General features: G+C 41.7%; 1 protein-coding gene across 4 annotated transcripts in view; it reads left to right on the top strand.

The window, feature by feature from the left end:
* The first annotated feature begins 1,104 nt into the window (after positions 1 to 1,104).
* Positions 1,105 to 13,466, top strand: part of TNRC6B (trinucleotide repeat containing adaptor 6B) — a 128,550-nt gene continuing 116,188 nt past the window's right edge. For 3 of the 4 annotated variants that reach the window (XM_033058365.2, XM_033058363.1, XM_033058364.2), the window contains exon 1: positions 1,105 to 1,296. The gene's annotated coding sequence lies outside the window, so the exon portion shown is untranslated. The remainder of the gene's footprint in view (positions 1,297 to 13,466) is intronic. The other variant, XM_033058368.1, reaches the window with a different exon arrangement.

The following is a 13,466-nucleotide window of genomic DNA, read 5'->3' as shown; positions in this document are numbered from 1 at the left end:
TACATTTAGGAATGATGCCGTAGCCACCGCAACTCCCTTTTCCATAAGCTTTCCCGGTGGCAGGCCCCCGTCACGTGCACAGCTGTCCGGGCCACGTGGGGCGCGGCGGGCACGCGCCATCACCCCGCCCACCGCCCCCCCCTTCCAAGGAGATTGACAGCGAGATCAACCAATCAAGGGCACAGTCCTTGCCTTTCCCCACCCCCAGCCCACGGTTGCTGTGTCATCCGGCGGGTGACATCGGGGGGCGGTCGCCGGTTGGCTGCGCAGGCGTCGGCTTCCGGCCAATGAGCTTCGCGAGCTGCACAACTGACACCTATCCTACCCAATAGCTGCCTCGCGTGGACGTGGGGGGGCGGGGTGAAGCGGAGATGATGCTGGGGATGGCGAGCTGTGTGGCGTCGGTGCCGTGTAGCGGCGCCGCTGAGCGGCCACGGCCACGGCCATACCCGCTTGTCGCCTGTGCCCATCACGGCGCCCCGCCCGTGCGGCCGTCAAATGAGTGCACAAAGTGACGTAACCTGGTGTCGGCTGCCGAGGGTCCCAGGGGCCGCCAAGAAGCGCGGCTCGGTGGGCGGGTCTCCGCGCTGTTACGGTGTAACGGGCACATTCCTTCTCTAATGGAGTCGGAGGGTGCGACCCACAGCCCAATCCGTAGGGCGGAAGGGCGGGACGAGTAGAAGCGAGCGAGCAAGTGCCCCATTTAAGGGGCAAATCTCGCAGCCAACTGGCAGAGGAAGAAGGGGCGGGAGCCAGTGAGGGATGTGAAGGGGGGCAACGCTAACCGGTGACAGCCAGCAATTGCAACCAATCAGTGAGCGTGTAGTGACGCAAGAACCCAATCAAAAGCGCTGAGAGGCGGGGCACCGCTATGATTGACGTGCACCCCGGCTAATGGGCGGAGAGATCCCCCAGACTCTTCCCAATGGGCAGTGTGAAGGGGCGGAAAGGGGAGCGGAAGGAGAAGACGAGCAGGCAGAACGACCAATCAGCGCGAGGATCGGCGGGGCGCCGTCCAATGGGCGGTGCGAGGGGCGGTGCGGGGGCGTGTCCCGGTGTGTTTGGGTTCGTGCTCCTCGGGGGAGGGAGAGACGGCGGCGAGGAAAGTTTGGTTTTGGTTTTTTTTTTTTTTCCCCCCCCGGTGGTGTTTTTTTGGCGGCGTCGGCGGAGGGGGGGGGACGCTTTTCGCAGCTTCTTCGCCTTTTGCTTCCTGGGGTTCGTGTTTCCCGGGCGGGCGGAGCCGCCTCCGGCACTGAGAAGAACGGGGGCTCAGCGCACCGCGGCGGCGCCTCGGCGGTGAGTGCGGGACGGGCCCCCCACCTATCCCCCATCCCCGCTCCCAACTCCCGCCGCAGGACTCCCTGGCAGCCTTTCCCGCCCTGCGGACCCTCGCGCCGCCTCTGAGGGGCCTCTGGCGCCGGGCCGCGGTGCCGCGGGGCGGGGGAGGGACGGGGGGGCCGGGCCGGCGGGAGGGGCCCCGAGCGGCGGCGGCTCAAGGGCGCTGCCCCGGCGGCGGCGGCGCGGCCGCTGCTCCCTCCCCGACCCCGCCGAGTGCCTGTCCCGGGGCACAGCCGGGCGAGCGCTGCCCCCTCCTCGCCTCACGTGCGGCCGCGGCTGCGCCCCGGTGCCCCCCGCCGCCCCCTCCGGCTCCGCGCAGGGCCCCGGGGAAGAGCCGCCGGATCGCCCAGGCCGGGCAGGAGGTACAGCGGCGGAAAGACTCCGAGGAGCCCTTGTGTGGATGGGGAAAAAAAAGTGCTGTAGTGTGGGGACAGAGCCGAGGTTGCGTTGGTACCGCTGCAAACCGCGCTGGATGAGTGGAACGTGATGCTGGTTAAAATGTGTGTGTGTGTGTATATGTGATGGTGGGTGGGAAGAGTGGCCGTGTTTAGAGATGTGTCCCAGGGGGGTAAAAAAGTTTCCCCAGCTGTTTGTAGCAAAATGAGGGAATGTTTGTTTCTGGAGACGCTTCACTGGCTGTGGATAAGCGCTGCTTGCAGCGTGGTATCTTGCAAGCTCAGATCTGCTTTACGAAAGTGCATGTAGGAGGATCTACTACAGCATACAGCTGAGGCTTGTTGAATAAACCGAAGACTCAACAAAGTGTTTTCCTAGCTAAAGTGGAGATCCTTACTGCTGTAAACAGTACTTGTTTTTCCATGGTAACGTTTCACTAACCTCATGAACATTTGTTAAAATATCTCTTTGTAAAGTTGGCTCTTTTTGTTGTTTTTACAAGCCATTAATTACTATTTTTGAATCGTGACTCGCTAGAGTTCAGTGTCACGTTGACAACCTCTACAAAAACTGTGACTTTTCCTGCAAAATTGTGTGTAGGTCTTTGGGGGTTGTACAGCTCTGTATTTGAAAGGTCTATTTTGCCTAGTGTTTTACAGTAAAATCGCTATCCATATGAATGGATTTTGGAAATTAGTTCCTGCTGCAAGCGATAACTTTGATTCATAGGGTCATTAAATATGTACACAAGTTCAAGCAGCTTTGTAGTTAGCTTGTCCATACTGAAGTTGCTCAGCAATGCCCTCTTCTCCTGTGGAGACTCTCTAAGGATGCAGATTCCTTGGAATGCGCGCGGTTGAGATGTGAGTGAATGCTCTCATCTGCTACGTTACCCCAAGGCCCCGAATTATAAAATAATCTCCAGTTTTTCTTCATGAGCCGTGGCTGGTGCGGGGTCTGCTGGGTAGATGTATCTCAGGGGAGGGGTTTGCAAGGGTGACTTATCACCTGAGTTTAACTGAGTTGCAGATGTAACTAGGCAATTCCTCAGAGAAGAAATCACCCCGCAAAGAGCTGAGGCTGGAGATGGGGGAAGGGACCCAGAGAGGTGTTAGCTGTGTGTTAGATTTTCTGCTGTGAGGTTTTTGGGCGGTAAGGTACAGGTACATCTGTCTTAGCAGAGAGTAGGTGAGGTCATCATTATACGTTTACTTTTATCTTGTTTAGCTATACATATATGTGCTGATGGGCAAAACGTTATTGGGATGCTTAAAGGGAATCAATGAATCCTGTAATATAGTAGTCCTGGTAAAAATGTAGTAATAAACCAGTCAGTCTCTCTTGATTAGGCAGACTTTTGAATCAATGCATTACTCCAGTTTCTGTATACCTGCAAATTTAGCTAGAGATCTGCACTTTCTTTTAAATAATAAGTTAAAATGTTTGGACGTAAAAGTCTTGACAAAGCTTAGTCTCCCAGAGTTTGTGTGATTGAATAGTCCAATAAAACATTTAGGTTGAGTGTGTGTCATGGCTTTGCTTGGTGATGCTTATTTCATCATTAGAACTTGATGTTGGAGGATGACTTCAGAGGAGGAAGCTTCAGGAGAGAATTTTGTGTAGCTCTGAGGTAGCATATTTTGCCTTACATCTGAATACTGTCATAGCAAGTAAGAAATTTAGATTTTTTTTTTTTTTGCAGAAGTAATGCATAATAAAAATAGTATGTAGAGATAGCTGCATCTAGAACAGTGGGATGAGTGGCTGCAGCCAGAATGATGAAAAGAATTGAAGGACTGCTATAAAATTAGTAACGTGAAAATATGTTTAAATGGGGTTTGTTCTCTTGGGGTTTTGTGTGTTTTTTTTCTTTTCCCTCTGGTAAAGCTGGTGTATTTCTGCTCACAGAAGAGATTGGATTTACAATTAAGCAGTATGAACTGAAGATCATAGAATAAGTCTAAGAAGCTTAGTTATTGACTTAAATGAGTTTATTAATAGTCTCCTTAATGGTTTGGTTACTCTGTTCTCCATTTTCTGCAAAATGCTTGGATGCAGAGTCTGTTCTAGTCACTCATTGCCATTATTGTGTTTATTTTCTTGGAAATCTTTTTATGCATAGATATTGTCTGCTTTGTGCTGTAATAACAACTAACAGTCATTTTCCAGTTTCTTTGCAATGGCTTTCCTCTGTCATTGCTCTTAGTGCTGCTATTAGATTCACGAATTCTGCAATACTTCTACTTAAAGCATTCCTAGCATCTTACAGCTATTCACTTCTTTATCATCAATTTTTATTTTTCACTCAGCCTTAACCTGTGTGTAATCTGGGTCAGTAAATGTGTTTTTGTGAAGAGATGGCATTGTTTGTTTTCACAGGATAAATTAAGCATGTTTAGCACATAGATACAGGAGGGAAGTCCTGATACTAGCACATATGTACCATTGGTTTTCTTTAAAGCTAAAAGTTTTCTGTCACCTCAGTGCTTATATAATGTATTTGCTCTGTATTTGCTTTTAATGATCTGTTTCTAGCATTTTCAGAATTTTTAATCATTAAATGTTTCACTGTCTTAGGGAAAGAATAGCAAGGGAATGTCAGTCTTCAGTTCTAGTCGCAAAAACCTAGCGCAGAGATGTTGAGCAAACGGTAACATGCATTTCTAACAGTTTCACCAGTTGTGGTAGGAAAACACATATATTCTTGCTAACAGTTTTCCTTAGCTTAGCATTTGCTGTCTTTCTCCATTTTCAGATAAAATGTAGATGCTAAGGTCGCTTGTTCTTTCAGCAAACAGTGTGGAATATAGACTGAAGAATTCATGTTAATTTCTAAACTTTTGGCTACTATCTGCTAATAAAAATAGGGGCACTTTTGGTACTTGGGCCAGCTGTCACTGTCAGACAAGTAGTTGCCTGATGGTATTTCTGCTTGCGAGGTGACCGGGGTGAGAGTAATCAGGATATTCTGATTGCTGTTCCCTGTCCTTTTCAGCGGACGTAAAACTTATACTTCCTTACATTTCTCTTCTGTTCACGCCTTCTTTGTTTTTGTTCATGCCACTTTTATTTTTTATTTTTTTAGGGAAGTAAACATGCTTTGCTCAAGGCGTTGGTGTCACTTGTTTTTTTTCCTTTAGAGCAGTAGGCAGCGAGTACGTTAAAGTTATTTTTTCCCTTTGCCTTCTTATAGCGGTTAGAGGGAGAGGGTGTTTTTGCACTTATTATGGTTTGCATCGTGTTGTAGGGGAATGTTCTGAGGTTTTTAAGTTTTCATCAGTGTAAGGGTTGTGGCTGGAGTTTGGATGTTCTCCGTGTTTACCATGTAGTGAGCTATGGAGATGACCTTTTCCAGTTTCAGCTAGTCAGTACGGATTGCGTTTCTGGGCCCTGCCAGCTTTAGTAGTTCTGAAATTGGATATCGTGCATGTATTTCCTGATTTAATGTCTGTGGATTAGAAAAAAACACAATAGTTCCTCTGTGAGAAAATCTGGGAAGAAAGTTAATGTTCTATCCCAGACTTGCACTGTTTAAATTTTTTAAAATATCTACTTAAAGAGTAAAATGGATCTGAAAGCAGCTCTTAGCCAGTTTAGCTTTTGAGTCAGTGGAGCAACATCCTGCTTGTCGGGAGAAAGGGGAGGTATCATAAGGCAGCACTTGTGCTGTGTGCTACAGGATACTGGTCAGAACAAATGTGTGAAAAATAACCTGGAGGTTGATATATTTTGACTGTGTTAGACAGAAGATGGGAGGCTGGAAAGCTAATTAGCGGATGAAAGGATAAGAAGCAAAGTTGCAAAACAAAGAGTTGATAATTTTAGATAGCCTGACAGAGGATTAGTCAAAAGGTAATACAGTAATATCATGTTGCTTGTGTGAGGGGAAGTCCTCTAATCCATCTAAATGAGTAATGAAGTAAAAGTCATTGATGTTTTTACTTGTATTTAATTTCTATAACTTTGTCATGACTCTTGACTGTGTCATAAAAAGTGCTGTAAAGAAAAACAACCTGACAGAGTTTTTCAGTAGTGTATTGGGTTTTTCATTAGTAAAGTCTGTTCTGCAACAGGAGAAACTTATGCCCTTTGATTTGGTAGTATTCTACAGAGAGCATAGTTTTTGCAAATACTGTTGGCCTTCTTCTGTTAGGTTTGAAGATTTTTCAGATTCTAGCCTTTATTTTGCTAGTTGGAAATGCTTCTTCCTGTTCCTCTGATCACTTTGTATCCTAGGGTCGCAGATTGTTTTTTCCCTACTCAAGTCCCTCTTATTTTCTTACACAAACAGTGGTTGTACCTGCAGTTCGCTAATGTGTTGTTCCTGTGGCAAAAGCAGACTTTGTGAGAGAGTTTCACTAGTTAAATTGAGTGTATGATTTTAAATCCAGAAGCTGAATGTTTGGAAAGGTGTTTGCTGGTCTGGTTTTAGGACTGGTGCAATAGGTCTCCACATGGTCAGAACTACGAAACTCCTGGGCTGCTCCATGGCAATCTCATTGCCGACTTCACTGGGCCTGTGACTTCTCTGCATAGGTACTGTTCTGACAGTACCACTGAGTGGCAGGAAAGATAGGAAACCACCTCTGGGGAGTAGAAGGAACTCTTCAGGGACTTGGCAGTCTACTGTGGACTAAATATATTTTGGCCTTAGGGTGATCCACCAATAATAATGGGAGTAGGTCCTCTCGTCTCGCTGCTTCTTACAGCCAAGAGATACAAATTACTCAGTGCATTGGTGTCAGTGTCCTCTAGTTATCAACTTCTGTGTCTTAGGAGCTGAAGAGACCCAGTTTGTCCAGCTCTTCTCCTGGACATTTGAGAACCTTCTAACTCTCTTCTGGGGTATTCGGGGATCATTAGAAACAATCCAATGTCTCTTTCTGGAGAAGATGAAAATGCCAGAGAGTACATTTTATTTTCTTATTACAGCTGACAGTATATTCTGCTTTTTATACAGCAGTACAGTAACTTAATGATTTAAAAGCTTCTCCAGAAGTTAGTTTTTTGTAGAAGATTAAATCACCTATACATTCACTTCATCATTACAGTGAAACACTATTTCAAATCTCTGAGGTTTCTGTTGCTTGCACACTGTGACTTGAGAAACCATAAGTTAATAATATTAGAGGGTGCAACTAGCATGAGGAGTGATGAGGAATTTGGGGAAAAGTGTTAGGATAATGTTTTGATTTTAAAAATTTGCCTGTGAGATAGAGGAAGGAAATGTGTCCCCTCACTCCAGCTTCTTACAAAGACCAAAATGTACTTAACTCCAGAATCCATCATCCATCTTTGATCTGAAGCAGCTCCAAATCCCTTTAAGAAAGAAAGCCATAATAGATATTGCTCTAAATAGTTGCTTTAAAGCATTTTCAGCTACTTTTATGGGGCTTAGTATCTTTCTTTGTGACCCTCTCTGGGATTTTTATGTATTGAGATTTTTTCCTGGATGTATTAGTGTTATTGTAACAGCATTCTTACATTGCTGTCAATACAGCAGTTTCACTCTGTGTTGGGAATTTGTTTACTCTGATAACTATGTTTGGGATTTTATTTTGGAGTTTTCGTTTGTTTGTTTTTAAAGTTCCACTTAACTGCTTCAAGTAAGAAGCTAAAAAAAGAGTGCTTTGGCACAAATGTGTGTCTATGCAGAATATTTTACAACCATTGTAATTTAAATTCTTATTCTTCCACATGTATTTGGGTTCTGAGGTAAATTTGTTTAAAATTTAATTTTTAGTACTTTTGTTTGTCAAATGGCTGAGATTCTGTATTATCTGGTTTGAGTGCATTGTATCAGGTGCCTATTCTTGCATTTAAAATGCAGATGAGTCTTTTGAAGAGAAAAAAAATGAGAGTCAAGTCACAGTGCTTATTTGTGACTGTTAAGATTCATCCCATTTTTCATTGACGCTACAAAAAAATCCAATGCTTAATATTTTCTCACGTTTGAAATGGATCCTCATGTTTAAAATGGATCTTGTCTGTACTATTCTCTATAATACTGTAGTATTTCCCTGGCCCTCATAGCAAGTGTCTTTTTTGTGGTGATTTCATACAGACTCAGCTCATGTTTTTCCTAGCCCTTCAAGGCAAAGTGGGATAATAAAGCTAAAATCGAGTTTTTCTTATTATAGCTGTGCTTTTTGCTTGGATAAATGTTTGGGTGCTTCAGGATCTGCTCATCTACTTTCTGCAGCTGGTGTGGTGACAGCCTGAAGAACAGGTGTAGATTTTAGCTGGTGTTCCATGTTTCTGTTTTATTTAATAAAAACTATGGGGAAGTTGCCTATGTTTCTGATGGCACTCACTTTGCTAAATGGTACTTGAAAGGGAGAAGATGTGTTTCATTGCAGAGCCAGGCTTTTTGACACATTTTTTAAACTCCATAGTTGCCGTAGATTAGCTGTCTATAATTTTCTTTGCTTGGTCTTTTACATTTTCAGAGTATTCAGAGACACAAGCAAAACTGGCTGATAATACTCTCATTTGTTGGAAGTTAACTCCTGTGGTTTTTTCATATTCAAAGTCCAACTTTCTCTTCCCTGTCCCTGGCAATTTATGTATTGCGGAAAACAGATTCATATTGAGAGAAACTTCCTGTTGATTGAAAACTAAGTTAGACTATGGAGAAAAGAGATAGAAGTCCCATTGTATCAAGTAATTTTAACATTGTCTAATAAGCGAAGGAAAACGCCCCTGACAGTGTTACAATGTGGTGGCCCGAGGGCAAGAATACAGCGACATAATTAGTCCATTCCCTCTCCAGCTCTAACCTTGTACTTAACCAATGCTGGTAATGTTGCTTTCACCAGTTGAAGGTAACTAGATAAACTGGCACTTCCTTGTGTATGGATGTGTGTATGAGCTTATCTCACCTCTGCCACAACTGGATATGTAAATAAATTTTAAGTAACTTATGTCTTATGAAGTTTGGACAAAAATAATTGAGAATTCGTGTTACTGCGTTTTCAGATTTAATGAAGCATGAACAAAAAGTAACATATAAGTGAAGAACATTCAAAAGTAGGAGGAAATTTCAAGAGTTCACGTAGGTGGCCTAAAAGCAGACTTTTATGTTTTTGGTCGCAATAGTAAAGCTAGGTTACTTTTCTTTTGCATACCACTTTCAGGGGAAATTAGAACGTGTATGAACTCTTCTGTGCCAGAAGACTGAAAATTTAGTGCCTTGACCTCACACATAGTTGAGCAGGTCTGAAGCTCTTCTTGCAAATAGTTCCGAATTCAGTAGTACTAACTAAACATGTTCAGCAAAGATTGCAGTGTTGAGGACTAGCATTGTATCAGTAATAACTTGCATTGTGTTCTTAAATTTAAAAATTAGCCAAAAAAATGAGTGTATTGCTTCATTTCTTTGAAGATTGAAAAAAAAATCGTTGAATATAAAACAGATTTTTGAAAATTAGCTTCCTGTTCCTTTCTTAGGTGCTGAAATAGCTGATAAGTACAATTCAGACTGATGTCATGCTATAAATATTGATGAAGTTCTATTTGGCAGCTGGTTATGTTCAAAGTTGGTGTTTGCAATTATAGTTTAGAATTATTTGTTTAACAACTCAGCATTTGTTTTCTTTGACAATAATAGTGCTAAGATCTTGGACTTCTCTGAATGTATAATCATGTTAGTGGGAAGTCAAAAAGTCTTTGTATAAGAGAACCTCTCTGTTATTAGTTATTAGAAGTGAGATAAAAATTGAGTGTTATTTTGGAAAATCTCTGAGTGTAAGTTATAAAAGAGTGAAGTTTAAAAAACAGGAAAAGCAGATTGTGACTTAAGTTTTATTCTCCATCACACTCCCCTGGCCTTTCTCCTGACTCAGCCTGACCATAATTTTGTGCCCGAGGCTGCATTCAAGGGGCACTGCGGAGACCTAGAGCCTTTCTCGGGCGGCAGGGGATGGTTTCTGCCTTCATGGCTGCTGGAGGATTTAGCACCAGTATTGCCATGCTGGTGTGAATTCCTTAACAACACAGCTCTTATTGTAAAAGCAAACAAAGCACAAGCATAGTTTAACACAGGAAACTTTGATACTCTTCTAATTAAATACAGGAAGATTGTAAGAACTAGATAGTTTGGAACACAGTGTCTTCCAATCCTGCATGTGAATGGTTTTTAGTAGTGTTGTCTTTAGCTCTTGTAGTTGCTGCTGTCAGTGAATAAGCCACCGTTCCCCCTTTCCTCTGCACAAGGCTGCTTACCACCTTATCAATTTAATTTAGTTACTGCTGCTGTGTTTGATAAACATAATGCTGTATAGACCTTGAGGAGTGTAACTGGTGTTTCAAGAGGAAACCTTCGATCTTGAGTTGGCTTTAGTGGTATGAATAATCTTACAGGATGATTCTGTTGGGATTATCAGCAGTAAAGGAGTTATTTATAGCCTTCAGGTTTAAAGTTGAGCTGTTGAGAAGCAGGCTTCTCACTCATCACAACGTTTTGCTTAAGATGGAGAAAAATGCTTCATGTCTCTGGTCTAGTATAACATCCACTCTTCACCTCTCCCTAGAAAACTGGTCCTCTGTGTTCTGAAGACTCTGTCACTTTGCAAATTCTGTGAAATAAATGCTTGGTTGCACTGGTGTAGCTCCAGCAGTGCTGAATCCTTGGGAATGAATGCTGGTATATGTGGATTGCTGGCATTTTGAGCGTGTTGATTGTGGGCCGTTTTTGCCACCGAGGCACCATTAAATACCATGGTAGTTGTAATGCTTATGGTAATGGATGCTTTTGTGCCATTGGGATTCCGAGCATTGCTGCTGTTAGCAAGTAGTGGCAGCATTAGCAGTGTGAAGTACCCCTTTTCTGTGCCTGAAAATGGGTAATTTGCAAAACCTAATAGAACCAGAGATGAACAATTGAAAAGAATGTTGTTTTGTTATTTTTTAAGTGATTGTTTGTTTCCAAGTTTGCAAAACAAATCTCTTGAGTGAGTTAAACTTTGATGTGGAGTGTAAAAAGCAGCTGGTATTCTCAATTCACTGTGTTTTAATTCCTTGCTGCTCCAGGTATCTCAACTCTTACTGGGATACTGCCTGTTGAGAAGATGCTGTTGCTCACTTAAGACACAGTACTCCCAAAAACTTCAGTTTGACAGTTTCCATAAACATTGTGGTATAAAGTGTTGAAGGTTTTGAAGAGGAAGAGTAGAAATAATTTTGAGGGTGTTTTGTTACCTACATATATTGTATCTACACACTTATATATGTATATGCACATAAATGTGTATGTATATATGCTTCAGTCATAGTGAAAAGATGAAGTGAAACAAAGCACAAAGGACTTTGGAGAACTTAACCACTTGGCAGCCTTTGTCTGGTTATAGTTGGGATGTAATCTGGGTTATAGTTGGGATGTAATCTTGATTACAGTTGAGAAGTGATGTGTAGTGCATGTAGCATACAATAGACTGCTGTAGCAAGGTGAGGACAAATACCTTTTATGTTCACTGTAACCTTTAATGGATTCTTAAGCAAAATCGGTATGAGGAGAAAAGTGGAGTTTATACTGTTTTGTACAGTAGAAAGTGTCAAGAACATACAAGCAAAACACTTTCTAAAGTAAACTTTTCAGTTTCCTTTTCCTTTATGGGGAGGAGAAACATTTGACACCTTAAATATTATTTATGTAAATGGTGTGGAACACTGGAAAGGTGAAGTATTCTGTCCTTTATGTTTTGAGACTGTCTTTAGACTCAAAGGCTAGAACCAGGATTTTCTAAATTGAAAATATTTTGATTTGAGAAGTATCCTTTTGCATGTTTCATGTCTCCCTTAATGATGAATCAAAAAGGGCGACATTATTTGATGAGAAAAAACCCATAAGTTCACTAATGATTGGATTTTCTTGAGCAATTGTGTTGTGTAATCCATTTTAAACCCCCTGACATCTTCAGGAACACTCTGTTTTATGAAATGGTTTATGTTAGAGCTGTTCATGTAAAAATACTTAAGTGCTGTGAAGTGAGACTTGTTTTGTTCATATAGGTTGTCTTTAACTTCTTTATGGTCCTTCTCATGTTACTTTAGAAGAACAGTGCAGACTAATGTATATGATATCTATTCCAAGTTACAGCTATTTATCTTGTTAAAAGTATTTGTTTTATATCTACATGAACAGCTGAAACGTTTTCCATATGTTACGAAAAACATCAGTGCAAAGAATTTAATACTGAACAAAATAGGAAGTTGTGCAGCCAACACTGAATTAAACATAATGAACACCCTTTCTCATGTCAAGTTTTGCTGTAGAACAGCACAGTGATTCTGTGGGGTATGTGACTGCCATTCCTGAATATTTCTCTGGATTTTTTTTGGTGAGAGATAGAGGATTTCTACCTTTTCCCATGCTTCCCAGCTGCTTTGTTTAGAGTGATATCTTTAGTTCATTTTTCCTTGAAGTACTAATCCTTCCTGGATTTCCTTCTGCTTAAGTAATGTGAAGAGATTGTTCTTAACCATATGAAATAGAGGCGGCAAATTCTCTTCACAAGCACCAAATTATTGGTTACAAGTTATGTTTCCATCTTCAGCCTTGAAAAATGAAGTGGAGAATTACCATCACTGAGACCTGAGTTGTCCTGGGTATTTCTTAAATAAATCATGACTATTACACTGCTGCTGTGCTGTAGGTGAAATACCATGAAATATTTCTGTGTTGTTCTGAAGCTGTGAATGACTTGAAGCCAACTTCCCAATATCCTAATTGAGTATGTGATGTTTTTGTTTATTTACATCAACAGCTGATTTTTGTAAGATGATATTTTAAGACAGATTGAGGCCTTTTGAGCAAAGTGTGCTCTTGGTTGCTTTATCAGAATCACCCCACAGCAAAAGTCACAACCAAGTTCAAAATTAAAGTTTGCATCTGTAAAACATTTACTCACTATGGGACAGGTAAACCACAGTGGCAACTAAGACTCCCTTTTATCACCAAATGTATTTTCTGGTCAGAAATTGTTTGAATGGAAATCATGCCCAGAAAGCTTTTAGTTAATGCTAGAAGATCGGGGGAGAAAAAATCAGCTTATGGCCGTTAGTCCAATGACAGGAATGCTTTGTTCCTAAATAATGCCGTACATTAAGGAGTAGTAGCCAACAAAATGATGCAGTGAGTTTAGAAAAATGACACTTGTTCACATCCCTTACAACAAACCTGAATAATTGCAACTGGAATAATTTAGATTTTAGTGATGTTAACTTGGATGTATAGTGGTAGGCTGGTGGTTCTGGACTTCTTTTAATTCCTGCAGGTTGGTTATGTTTTGCAAAACCAAAACTGAAGTATTTAATACTAGCTGTGGCTAAGACAGATTGTGTATGATTTGAAGTGGGCTTGATTGTTAACCATTGCAGTGCTGCTATGTTACTCTTTAGAAATAGGATTAAATACCTGACAATTGGTAGATATGGGATTCATTTTTACACCTAATATTTCATATTCAGGAGTTATTGTAGGATTACATAATCACTTCCCTTGACTGCAAGGAAACACACTTGTGTGTGTTTTCTCGGTTCTTGTAGAAGAAACCAGTTTCACCCCATGTTTTACCCAGTTATGAATAGAAATTGTTTCTAGAGCCTCCTACTGTTCTGTTGTATCTCACAGTCAGTAGGAGATTCTCTAAAACATGCTACCAGTGTTTACTGTTTTCCCGGATTTGGATGCGAGGTTGTGGGGAGAATTTTAAGAAAATATTTTCGTGATGGCA

The sequence above is a fragment of the Catharus ustulatus genome, chromosome 4 (genome assembly GCF_009819885.2).
Source record: "Catharus ustulatus isolate bCatUst1 chromosome 4, bCatUst1.pri.v2, whole genome shotgun sequence".
Taxonomy (NCBI): Eukaryota; Metazoa; Chordata; class Aves; order Passeriformes; family Turdidae; genus Catharus; species Catharus ustulatus.
Note: the sequence above shows the minus strand (reverse complement) of the source record. Positions and strands in the feature narration are given on the sequence as shown.